The sequence below is a fragment of the Phalangium opilio genome, unplaced genomic scaffold (genome assembly GCF_054372755.1).
Source record: "Phalangium opilio isolate 3A_F unplaced genomic scaffold, DU_Popi_V2 ptg000087l_1, whole genome shotgun sequence".
Lineage (NCBI taxonomy): Eukaryota > Metazoa > Arthropoda > Arachnida > Opiliones > Phalangiidae > Phalangium > Phalangium opilio.
In genome coordinates this window covers 4,168,079-4,181,379 of record NW_028324192.1, presented here as the reverse complement: position 1 = coordinate 4,181,379, position 13,301 = coordinate 4,168,079, and positions in this window count along the sequence as shown.

Below are 13,301 nucleotides of genomic sequence, written 5' to 3'. Positions count from 1 at the left end.
GGTCTCAGATGTAGCGTAAAAAGTGAAAACTTTTCCACAATACGTGACAACCATTTAATTTCTGAGCTTTAGTGGCGCAATGGTCAGCGCTTTCAGCTGTTAACCGAAAGGTTGGTGGTTCGAGCCCATCCGGGAGCGGTGTTGTGAGGTCTCAGATGGTAAGTAAAAGTCAAGGTTTTACCTCAATACCTGACGAAAATTTAATTTTTGGGCTACAGTGGCGCAATGGTCAGCGCGTTCAGCTGTTAACCGAAAGGTTGGTGGTTCGAGCCCTCCCGGGAGCGGTGTTGTGACGTCTCAGATGTAACGTAAAATGTCAGAGTTTTTCCAAAACACCTGACGAACATTTAACTTTTGGGCTTCCGTGGCGCAATGGTTAGCGCGTTCAGCTGTTAATCGAAAGGTTGGTGGTTCGAGCCCAAACGAGAGAGGTTTTGTGGGGTCTTAGATGTAGCGTGAAAAGTCGTAACTTTTCAACAATACCTGACAACCATTTAATTTCTGAGCTTCCGTGGATCAATGGTTAGCGCGTTCGGCTGTTAACCAATAGGTTGGTGGTTCTAGCCCATCCGGGAGCGGTGTTGTGATGTCTCAGATGTAACGTAAAATGTCAGAGTTTTTCCACAATACCTGACGAACATTTAATTTTTGGGCTTCCTTGGCGCAATGGTTTGCGCGTTCAGCTGTTAATCGAAAGGTTGGTGGTTCGAGCCCACCCGGAAGAGGTGATGTGGGGTCTCAGATGTGAACTAAAAAGTCAAAGTTTTACCTCAATACCTGACGAAAATTTAATTTTTGGGCTTCAGTGGCGCAATGGTTAGCGCGTTCGGCTATTAACCAATAGGTTGGTGGTTCGAGCCCATTCGGGAGAAGTGTTGTGACGTCTCAGATGTAACGTAAAATGTCGAAGTTTTTCACAATACCTGACGAACATTTAATTTTTGGGCTTCAGTGGCGCAATGGTCAGCGCGTTCAGCTGTTAACCGAAAGGTTGGTGGTTCGAGCCCAAACGAGAGAGGTTTAGTGGGGTCTCAGATGTAGCGTGAAAATTCGTAACTTTTCAATAATACCTGACAACCATTTAATTTTTGGGTGTCCGTGGCGCAATGGCTAGCGCGTTCGGTTGTTAACCGAAAGGTTGGTGGTTCGAGCCCATCCGGGAGCGGTGTTGTGACGTCTCAGATGTTACGTAAAATGTCAGAGTTTTTCCACAATACCTGACGAACATTTAATTTTTGGGCTTCCGTGGCGCAGTAATTAGCGCGTCCAGCTCTTAATCGAAAGGTTGGTGGTTCGAGCCCACCCGGAAGAGGTGTTGTGGGGTCTCAGATGTAGCGTTAAAAGTCAAAACTTTTCCACAATACGTGACAACCATTTAATTTCTGATCTTCCGTGGCTCAATGGTTAGCGCGTTCGGCTGTTAACCAATAGGTTGGTGGTTCGAGCCCACCCGGGAGCGGTGTTTTTGGATCTCAAATGTAACGTAAATAGCCAAAGTTTTTCCACAATACCTGACGACCATTTAATTTTTGGGCCTCAGTGGCGAATGGTTAGCGCGTTCGGCTGTTAACCGAAAGGTTGGTGGTTCGAGCCCATCCGGGAGCGGTGTTGTGAGGTCTCAGATGGTAAGTAAAAAGTCAAGGTTTTACCTCAATACCTGACGAAAGTTTAATTTTTGGGCTTCAGTGGCGCAATGGTTAGCGCGTTCGGCTATTAACCAATAGGTTGGTGGTTCGAGCCCATCCGGGAGAAGTGTTGTGACGTCTCAGATGTAACGTAAAATGTCAGAGTTTTTCCACAATACCTGACGAACATTTAATTTTTGGGCTTCCGTGGCGCAATGGTTAGCGCGTTCAGCTGTTAATCGAAAGGTTGGTGGTTCGAGCCCACCCGGAAGAGGTGATGTGGGGTCTCAGATGTAGCGTAAAAAGTGAAAACTTTTCCACAATACGTGACAACCATTTAATTTCTGAGCTTTAGTGGCGCAATGGTCAGCGCTTTCAGCTGTTAACCGAAAGGTTGGTGGTTCGAGCCCATCCGGGAGCGGTGTTGTGAGGTCTCAGATGGTAAGTAAAAAGTCAAGGTTTTACCTCAATACCTGACGAAAATTTAATTTTTGGGCTTCAGTGGCGCAATGGTTAGCGCGTTCGGCTATTAACCAATAGGTTGGTGGTTCGAGCCCATCCGGGAGAAGTGTTGTGACGTCTCAGATGTAACGTAAAATGTCAGAGTTTTTCCACAATACCTGACGAACATTTAATTTTTGGGCTTCAGTGGCGCAATGGTCAGCGCGTTCAGCTGTTAACCGAAAGGTTGGTGGTTCGAGCCCAAACGAGAGAGGTTTTGTGGGGTCTTAGATGTAGCGTGAAAAGTCGTAACTTTTCAACAATACCTGACAACCATTTAATTTCTGAGCTTCCGTGGATCAATGGTTAGCGCGTTCGGCTGTTAACCAATAGGTTGGTGGTTCTAGCCCATCCGGGAGCGGTGTTGTGATGTCTCAGATGTAACGTAAAATGTCAGAGTTTTTCCACAATACCTGACGAACATTTAATTTTTGGGCTTCCTTGGCGCAATGGTTTGCGCGTTCAGCTGTTAATCGAAAGGTTGGTGGTTCGAGCCCACCCGGAAGAGGTGATGTGGGGTCTCAGATGTAGCGTAAAAAGTCAAAACTTTTCCACAATACGTGACAACCATTTAATTTCTGAGCTTCAGTGGCGCAATGGTCAGCGCGTTCAGCTGTTAACCGAAAGGTTGGTGGTTCGAGCCCTCCCGGGAGCGGTGTTGTGACGTCTCAGATGTAACGTAAAATGTCAGAGTTTTTCCACAATACCTGACGAACATTTAATTTTTGGGCTTCAGTGGCGCAATGGTCAGCGCGTTCAGCTGTTAACCGAAAGGTTGGTGGTTCGAGCCCAAACGAGAGAGGTTTTGTGGGGTCTCAGATGTAGCGTGAAAAGTCGTAACTTTTCCACAATACCTGACGAGCATTTAATTTTTGGGCTTCCGTGGCGCAATTGTTAGCGCGTTCAACTGTTAATCGAAAGGTTGGTGGTTCAAGCCCACCCGGGAGAGGTGTTGTGAGGTCTCAGATGTAGCGTGAAAAGTCAAACTTTTTCCATAATACGTGATAACCATTTATTTTCTGATCTTTCGTGGCTCAATGGTTAGCGCGTTCGGCTGTTAACCAATAGCTTGGTGGTTCGAGCCCACCCGGGAGCGGTGTTTTTGGATCTCAAATGTAACGTAAATAGCCAAAGTTTTTCCGCAATACCTGACGACCATTTTTTTTGGGCGTCCGTGGCGCAATGGTTAGCGCGTTCGGCTGTTAACCGAAAGGTTGGTGGTTCGAGCCCATCCGGGAGCGGTGTTGTGAGGTCTCAGATGTGAAGTAAAAAGCCAAAGTTTTTCCACAATACCTGACAACCGTTTAATTTCTGAGCTTCCGTGGCTCAATGGTTAGCAATTTCAGCTGTTAACCAATAGGTTGGTGGTTCGAGCCCACCCGGGAGCGGTGTTGTGTGATCTCAAGTGTAACGTAGAAAGCCAAAGTTTTTCCACAATACCTGACGACCATTTAATTTTTGGGCTTCCGTGGCGCAATGGTTAGCGCGTTCGGCTGTTAACCAATAGGTTGGTGGTTCGAGCCCACCCGGGAGAGGTGTTGTGGGGTCTCAAATGTAACGTAGAAAGCCAAAGTTTTTCCACAACACCTGACAACCATTTAATTTCTGAGCTTCCGTGGCTCAATGGTTAGCGCGTTCGGCTGTTAACCAATAGGTTGGTGGTTCGAGCCCATCCGGGAGCGGTGTTGTGAGGTCTCAGATGTGACGTAAAAAGTCAAGGTTTTTACACAATACCTGACGAGCATTTAACTTTTGGGCTTCCGTGGCGCAATGGTTAGCGCGTTCGGCTGTTAACCAATAGGTTGGTGGTTCGAGCCCATCCGGGAGCGGTGTTGTGAGGTCTCAGATGTGACGTAAAAAGTCAAGTTTTTTGCACAATACCTGACGAGCATTTAGGTTTGGGCTTCCGTGGCGCAATGGTTAGCGCGTTCGGCTGTTAAGCAATAGGTTGGTGGTTCGAGCATATCCGGGAGCGGTGTTGTGAGGTCTCAGATGTGACGTAAAAAGTCAAGGTTTTTACACAATACCTGACGAGCATTTAAATTTTGGGCTTCCTTGGCGCAATGGTTAGCGCGTTCGGCTGTTAACCAATAGGTTGGTGGTTCGAGCCCATCCGGGAGCGGTGTTGTGAGGTCTCAGAAGTGACGTAAAAAGTCAAGGTTTTTACACAATACCTGACGAGCATTTAATTTTTGGGCTTCCGTGGCGCAATGGTTAGCGCGTTCAGCAGTTAACAAATAGGTTAGTGGTTCGAGCCCACCTGGGAGCGGCGTTGTGGGATCTCAAACGTAACGTAGAAAGCCAAAGTTTTTCCACAATACCTGACGACCATTTAATTTTTGGGCTTCCGTGGCGCAATGGTTAACGCGTTCGGCTGTTAACAAATAGGTTGGTGGTTCGAGCCCACCCGGGAGCGGTGTTGTGGGATCTCAAATGTAACGTAGAAAGCCAAAGTTTTTCCACAATACGTGACAACCATTTAGTTTCTGAGCTTCCGTGGCTGAATGGTTAGCGCGTTCAATTTTTAACCAATAGGGTGGTGGTTCGAGCCAACCCGGGAGCGGTGTTGTGGGATCTCAAATGTAACGTAGAAAGACAAAGTTTTTCCACAATACCTGACGACCATTTATTTTTTGGGCTTCCTTGGCGCAATGGTTAGCGCGTTCGGCTGTTAACCGAAAGGTTGGTGGTTCGAGCCCAACCGAGAGAGGTGTTGTAGGGTCTCAGATGTAACGTAATAAGTCATAACTTATCCACAACACCTGACAATCATTTAATCTCTGAGCTTCCGTGGCTCAATGGTTAGCGCGTTCGGCTGTTAACCAATAGGTTGGTGGTTCGAGCCCATCCGGGAGCGGTGTTGTGAGGTCTCAGATGTAACGTAAAATGTCAGAGTTTTTCCACAATACCTGACGAACATTTAATTTTTGGGCTTCCGTGGCGCAATGGTTAGCGCGTTCGGCTGTTAACCAATAGGTTGGTGGTTCGAGCCCATCCGGGAGCGGTGTTGTGAGGTCTCAGATGTGACGTAAAAAGTCAAGGTTTTTACACAATACCTGACGAGCATTTAATTTTTAGCTTCCGTGGCGCAATGGTGAGCGCGTTCAGCAGTTAACAAATAGGTTAGTGGTTCGAGCCCACCCGGGAGCGGCGTTGTGGGATCTCAAACGTATCGTAGAAAGCCAAAGTTTTTCCACAATACCTGACGACCATTTAATTTTTGGGCTTCCGTGGCGCAATGGTTAACGCGTTCGGCTGTTAACCAATAGGTTGGTGGTTCGAGCCCACCCGGGAGCGGTGTTGTGGGATCTCAAATGTAACGTAGAAAGCCAAAGTTTTTCCACAATACGTGACGACCATTTAATTTCTGAGCTTCCGTGGCTCAATGGTTAGCGCGTTCGGCTGTTAACCAATAGGTTGGTGGTTCGAGCCCATCCGGGAGCGGTGTTGTGAGGTCTCAGAAGTGACGTAAAAAGTCAAGGTTTTTCCACAATACCTGACGAACATTTAATTTTTGGGCTTCCATGGCGCAATGGTTAGCGCGTTCGGCTGTTAACCGAAAGGTTGGTGGTTCGAGCCCATCCGGGAGCGGTGTTGTGACGTCTCAGATGTTACGTAAAATGTCAGAGTTTTTCCACAATACCTGACGAACATTTAATTTTTGGGCTTCCGTGGCGCAGTAATTAGCGCGTCCAGCTCTTAATCGAAAGGTTGGTGGTTCGAGCCCACCCGGAAGAGGTGTTGTGGGGTCTCAGATGTAGCGTTAAAAGTCAAAACTTTTCCACAATACGTGACAACCATTTAATTTCTGATCTTCCGTGGCTCAATGGTTAGCGCGTTCGGCTGTTAACCAATAGGTTGGTGGTTCGAGCCCACCCGGGAGCGGTGTTTTTGGATCTCAAATGTAACGTAAATAGCCAAAGTTTTTCCACAATACCTGACGACCATTTAATTTTTGGGCCTCAGTGGCGAATGGTTAGCGCGTTCGGCTGTTAACCGAAAGGTTGGTGGTTCGAGCCCATCCGGGAGCGGTGTTGTGAGGTCTCAGATGGTAAGTAAAAAGTCAAGGTTTTACCTCAATACCTGACGAAAATTTAATTTTTGGGCTTCAGTGGCGCAATGGTTAGCGCGTTCGGCTATTAACCAATAGGTTGGTGGTTCGAGCCCATCCGGGAGAAGTGTTGTGACGTCTCAGATGTAACGTAAAATGTCAGAGTTTTTCCACAATACCTGACGAACATTTAATTTTTGGGCTTCAGTGGCGCAATGGTCAGCGCGTTCAGCTGTTAACCGAAAGGTTGGTGGTTCGAGCCCAAACGAGAGAGGTTTTGTGGGGTCTTAGATGTAGCGTGAAAAGTCGTAACTTTTCAACAATACCTGACAACCATTTAATTTCTGAGCTTCCGTGGATCAATGGTTAGCGCGTTCGGCTGTTAACCAATAGGTTGGTGGTTCTAGCCCATCCGGGAGCGGTGTTGTGATGTCTCAGATGTAACGTAAAATGTCAGAGTTTTTCCACAATACCTGACGAACATTTAATTTTTGGGCTTCCTTGGCGCAATGGTTTGCGCGTTCAGCTGTTAATCGAAAGGTTGGTGGTTCGAGCCCACCCGGAAGAGGTGATGTGGGGTCTCAGATGTAGCGTAAAAAGTCAAAACTTTTCCACAATACGTGACAACCATTTAATTTCTGAGCTTCAGTGGCGCAATGGTCAGCGCGTTCAGCTGTTAACCGAAAGGTTGGTGGTTCGAGCCCCCCCGGGAGCGGTGTTGTGACGTCTCAGATGTAACGTAAAATGTCAGAGTTTTTCCACAATACCTGACGAACATTTAATTTTTGGGCTTCAGTGGCGCAATGGTCAGCGCGTTCAGCTGTTAACCGAAAGGTTGGTGGTTCGAGCCCAAACGAGAGAGGTTTTGTGGGGTCTCAGATGTAGCGTGAAAAGTCGTAACTTTTCCACAATACCTGACGAGCATTTAATTTTTGGGCTTCCGTGGCGCAATTGTTAGCGCGTTCAACTGTTAATCGAAAGGTTGGTGGTTCAAGCCCACCCGGGAGAGGTGTTGTGAGGTCTCAGATGTAGCGTGAAAAGTCAAACTTTTTCCATAATACGTGATAACCATTTATTTTCTGATCTTTCGTGGCTCAATGGTTAGCGCGTTCGGCTGTTAACCAATAGCTTGGTGGTTCGAGCCCACCCGGGAGCGGTGTTTTTGGATCTCAAATGTAACGTAAATAGCCAAAGTTTTTCCGCAATACCTGACGACCATTTTTTTTGGGCATCCGTGGCGCAATGGTTAGCGCGTTCGGCTGTTAACCGAAAGGTTGGTGGTTCGAGCCCATCCGGGAGCGGTGTTGTGAGGTCTCAGATGTGAAGTAAAAAGCCAAAGTTTTTCCACAATACCTGACAACCGTTTAATTTCTGAGCTTCCGTGGCTCAATGGTTAGCAATTTCAGCTGTTAACCAATAGGTTGGTGGTTCGAGCCCACCCGGGAGCGGTGTTGTGTGATCTCAAGTGTAACGTAGAAAGCCAAAGTTTTTCCACAATACCTGACGACCATTTAATTTTTGGGCTTCCGTGGCGCAATGGTTAGCGCGTTCGGCTGTTAACCAATAGGTTGGTGGTTCGAGCCCACCCGGGAGAGGTGTTGTGGGGTCTCAAATGTAACGTAGAAAGCCAAAGTTTTTCCACAACACCTGACAACCATTTAATTTCTGAGCTTCCGTGGCTCAATGGTTAGCGCGTTCGGCTGTTAACCAATAGGTTGGTGGTTCGAGCCCATCCGGGAGCGGTGTTGTGAGGTCTCAGATGTGACGTAAAAAGTCAAGGTTTTTACACAATACCTGACGAGCATTTAACTTTTGGGCTTCCGTGGCGCAATGGTTAGCGCGTTCGGCTGTTAACCAATAGGTTGGTGGTTCGAGCCCATCCGGGAGCGGTGTTGTGAGGTCTCAGATGTGACGTAAAAAGTCAAGTTTTTTGCACAATACCTGACGAGCATTTAGGTTTTGGGCTTCCGTGGCGCAATGGTTAGCGCGTTCGGCTGTTAAGCAATAGGTTGGTGGTTCGAGCATATCCGGGAGCGGTGTTGTGAGGTCTCAGATGTGACGTAAAAAGTCAAGGTTTTTACACAATACCTGACGAGCATTTAAATTTTGGGCTTCCTTGGCGCAATGGTTAGCGCGTTCGGCTGTTAACCAATAGGTTGGTGGTTCGAGCCCATCCGGGAGCGGTGTTGTGAGGTCTCAGAAGTGACGTAAAAAGTCAAGGTTTTTACACAATACCTGACGAGCATTTAATTTTTGGGCTTCCGTGGCGCAATGGTTAGCGCGTTCAGCAGTTAACAAATAGGTTAGTGGTTCGAGCCCACCTGGGAGCGGCGTTGTGGGATCTCAAACGTAACGTAGAAAGCCAAAGTTTTTCCACAATACCTGACGACCATTTAATTTTTGGGCTTCCGTGGCGCAATGGTTAACGCGTTCGGCTGTTAACAAATAGGTTGGTGGTTCGAGCCCACCCGGGAGCGGTGTTGTGGGATCTCAAATGTAACGTAGAAAGCCAAAGTTTTTCCACAATACGTGACAACCATTTAATTTCTGAGCTTCCGTGGCTGAATGGTTAGCGCGTTCAATTTTTAACCAATAGGGTGGTGGTTCGAGCCAACCCGGGAGCGGTGTTGTGGGATCTCAAATGTAACGTAGAAAGACAAAGTTTTTCCACAATACCTGACGACCATTTATTTTTTGGGCTTCCTTGGCGCAATGGTTAGCGCGTTCGGCTGTTAACCGAAAGGTTGGTGGTTCGAGCCCAACCGAGAGAGGTGTTGTAGGGTCTCAGATGTAACGTAATAAGTCATAACTTATCCACAACACCTGACAACCATTTAATCTCTGAGCTTCCGTGGCTCAATGGTTAGCGCGTTCGGCTGTTAACCAATAGGTTGGTGGTTCGAGCCCATCCGGGAGCGGTGTTGTGAGGTCTCAGATGTAACGTAAAATGTCAGAGTTTTTCCACAATACCTGACGAACATTTAATTTTTGGGCTTCCGTGGCGCAATGGTTAGCGCGTTCGGCTGTTAACCAATAGGTTGGTGGTTCGAGCCCATCCGGGAGCGGTGTTGTGAGGTCTCAGATGTGACGTAAAAAGTCAAGGTTTTTACACAATACCTGACGAGCATTTAATTTTTAGCTTCCGTGGCGCAATGGTGAGCGCGTTCAGCAGTTAACAAATAGGTTAGTGGTTCGAGCCCACCCGGGAGCGGCGTTGTGGGATCTCAAACGTAACGTAGAAAGCCAAAGTTTTTCCACAATACCTGACGACCATTTAATTTTTGGGCTTCCGTGGCGCAATGGTTAACGCGTTCGGCTGTTAACCAATAGGTTGGTGGTTCGAGCCCACCCGGGAGCGGTGTTGTGGGATCTCAAATGTAACGTAGAAAGCCAAAGTTTTTCCACAATACGTGACGACCATTTAATTTCTGAGCTTCCGTGGCTCAATGGTTAGCGCGTTCGGCTGTTAACCAATAGGTTGGTGGTTCGAGCCCATCCGGGAGCGGTGTTGTGAGGTCTCAGAAGTGACGTAAAAAGTCAAGGTTTTTCCACAATACCTGACGAACATTTAATTTTTGGGCTTCCATGGCGCAATGGTTAGCGCGTTCGGCTGTTAACCGAAAGGTTGGTGGTTCGAGCCCAACCGGGAGAGGTGTTGTGGGGTCTCAGATGTAGCGTAAAAAGTCAAAACTTTTCCACAATACGTGACAACCATTTAATTTCTGAGCTTCCGTGGCTGAATGGTTAGCGCGTTCAGCTTTTAACCAATAGGGTGGTGGTTCGAGCCCACCCGGGAGCGGTGTTGTGGGATCTCAAATGTAACGTAGAAAGACAAAGTTTTTCCACAATACCTGACGACCATTTATTTTTTGGGCTTCCGTGGCTCAATGGTTAGCGCGTTCGGCTGTTAACCAATAGGTTGGTGGTTCGAGCCCATCCGGGAGCGGTGTTGTGAGGTCTCAGATGTAACGTAAAATGTCAGAGTTTTTCCACAATACCTGACGAACATTTAATTTTTGGGCTTCCGTGGCGCAATGGTTAGCGCGTTCGGCTGTTAACCAATAGGTTGGTTGTTCGAGCCCATCCGAGAGCGGTGTTGTGAGGTCTCAGATGTGACGTAAAAAGTCAAGGTTTTTACACAATACCTGACGAGCATTTAACTTTGGGGCTTCCGTGGCGCAATGGTTAGCGCGTTCGGCTGTTAACCAATAGGTTGGTTGTTCGAGCCCATCCGGGAGCGGTGTTGTGAGGTCTCAGATGTGACGCAAAAAGTCAAGGTTTTTACACAATACCTGACGAGCATTTAATTTTTGGGCTTCCGTGGCTCAATGGTTAGCGCGTTCGGCTCTTAACCTAAAGGTTGGTGGTTCGTGCCCATCCGGGAGCGGTGTTGTGGCGTCTCAGATGTAACGTAAAATGTCAGAATTTTTCCACAATACCTGACGAACATTTAATTTTTGGGCTTCCTTGGCGCAATTATTAGCGCGTTCAACTGTTAATCGAAAGGCTGGTGGTTCAAGCCCACCCAGAAGAGGTGTTGTGGGGTCTCAGATGTAGCGTAAAAAGTCAAAACTTATCCACAATACGTGACAACCATTTAATTTCTGAGATTCCGTGGCTCAATGGTTAGCGCGTTCGGCTGTTAACCAATAGGTTGGTGGTTCGAGCCCACCCGGGAGCGGTGGTGTGGGATCTCAAATGTAACGTAGAAAGCCAAAGTTTTGCCACAATACCTGACGACCATTAAATTTTTGGGCTTCCTTGGCGCAATTGTTAGTGCGTTCGGCTGTTAACCGAAAGGTTGGTGGTTCGTGCCCACCCGGGAGAGGTGTTGTGGGGTCTCAGATGTAGCGTAAAAAGTCAAAACATTTCCACAATACGTGACAACCATTTAATTTCTGAGCTTCCGTGGCTCAATGGTTAGCGCGTTTGGCTGTTAACCAATAGGTTGGTGGTTCGAGCCCATCCGGGAGCGGTGTTGTGAGGTCTCAGATGTGACGTAAAAAGTCAAGGTTTTTACACAATACCTGACGAGCATTTAACTTTGGGCTTCCGTGGCTCAATGGTTAGCGCGTTTGGCTGTTAACCAATAGGTTGGTGGTTCGAGCCCATCCGGGAGCGGTGTTGTGAGGTCTCAGATGTGACGTAAAAAGTCAAGGTTTTTACACAATACCTGACGAGCATTTAACTTTGGGCTTCCGTGGCTCAATGGTTAGCGCGTTCGGCTGTTAACCAATAGGTTGGTGGTTCGAGCCCATCCGGGAGCGGTATTGTGACGTCTCAGATGTGACGTTAAAAGTCAAGGTTTTTCCAAAATACCTGACGACCATTTAATTTTTGGGCTTCCGTGGCGCAATGGTTAGCGCGTTCAGCTGCTATTCAAAAGACTGGTGGTTTGAGCTCTCCCGGGAGCGGTGTTGTGACGTCTCAAATGTAACATAAAATGTCAGAGTTTTTCCACAATACCTGTCGAACATTGAATTTTTGGGCTTCCGTGGCGCAATGGTTAGCGCGTTCAGCTGTTAATCGAAAGGTTGGTGGTACGAGCCCACCCGGGAGAGGTGTTGTGGGGTCTCAGATGTAGCGTAAAAAGTCAAAACTTTTCCACAATACGTGACAATCATTTAATTTCTGGGCTTCCGTGGCTCAATGATTAGCGCGTTCGGCTGTTAACCAATAGGTTGGTGGTTCGAGCCCAACCGGGAGAGGTGTTGTGGGATCTCAAATGTAACGTAAAAATTCAAGGTTTTTCCACAATACCTGACGAACATTTAATTTTTGGGCTTCCTTGGGGCAATGGTTAGCGCGTTCGGCTGTTAACCGAAAGGTTGGTGGTTCGATCCCAACCGGGAGAGGTGTTGTAGGGTATCAGATGTAACGTAATAAGTCATAACTTATCCACAATACCTGACAACCATTTAATTTCCGAGCTTCCTTGGCTCAATGGTTATCGCGTTCGGCTGTTAACCAATAGGTTTGTGGTTCAAGCCCATCCGGGATGCGGTGTTGTGAGGTCTCAGATGTAACGTAAAATGTCAGAGTTTTTCACAATACCTGACGAACATTTAATTTTTGGGCTTCCGTGGCGGAATGATTAGCGCGTTCAGCTGTTAATCGAAAGGTCGAAGGTTCGAGCCCACCCGGGAGAGGTGTTGTGGGGTCTCATATGTAGCGTAAAAAGTCAAAACTTATCCACAATACGTGACAATCATTTAATTTCTGAGCTTCCGTGGCTCAATGGTTAGCGCGTTCGGCTGTTAACCAATAGGTTGGTTGTTCGAGCTCATCCGGGAGCGGTGTTGTGAGTTCTCAGATGTGACGTAAAAAGTCAAGGCTTTTACGCAAAACCTGACGAGCATTTAATTTCTGAGCATCCGTGGCTCAATGGTTAGCGCGTTCGGCTGTTAACCAATAGTTTGGTAGTTCGAGCCCATCCGGGAGCGGTGTTGTGAGGTCTCAGATGTGACGTAAAAAGTCAAGGTTTTTACGCAAAACCTGACGAGCATTTAATTTTTGGGCTTCCGTGGCGCAATGGTTAGCGCGTTCTGCTGTTGACCCATAGGTTGGTGGTTCGAGCCCACCCGGGAGCGGTGTTGTGGGATCTCAAATGTAACGTAGAAAGCCAAAGTTTTTCCACAACACCTGACGACCATTTAATTTCTGAGCTTCCGTGGCTCAATGGTTAGCGCGTTCAGCTGTTAATCGAAAGGTTGGTGGTTGTGGGGTCTCAAATGTAACGTAGAAAGCCAAAGTTTTTCCACAATACCTGACAACCATTTAATTTCTGAGCTTCCGTGGCTCAATGGTTAGCGCGTTCGGCTGTTAGCCAATAGGTTCGTGCTTCAAGCATACCCGGGAGCGGTGTTGTGACGTCTCAGATGTTACGTAAAAAGTCAAGGTTTTTCCACAATACCTGACGACCATTTAATTTTTGGGCTTCCGTGGCTCAATGGTTAGCGCGTTCGGCTGTTAACCAATAGGTTGGTGGTTCGAGGCCACCCGGGAGCGGTGTTGTGGGATCTCACATGTAACGTAGAAAGCCAAAGTTTTTCCACAATACCTGACGTTCATTTAATTTTTGGGCTTCCGTGGCGCAATGGTTAGCGCGTTCGGCTGTTAACCGA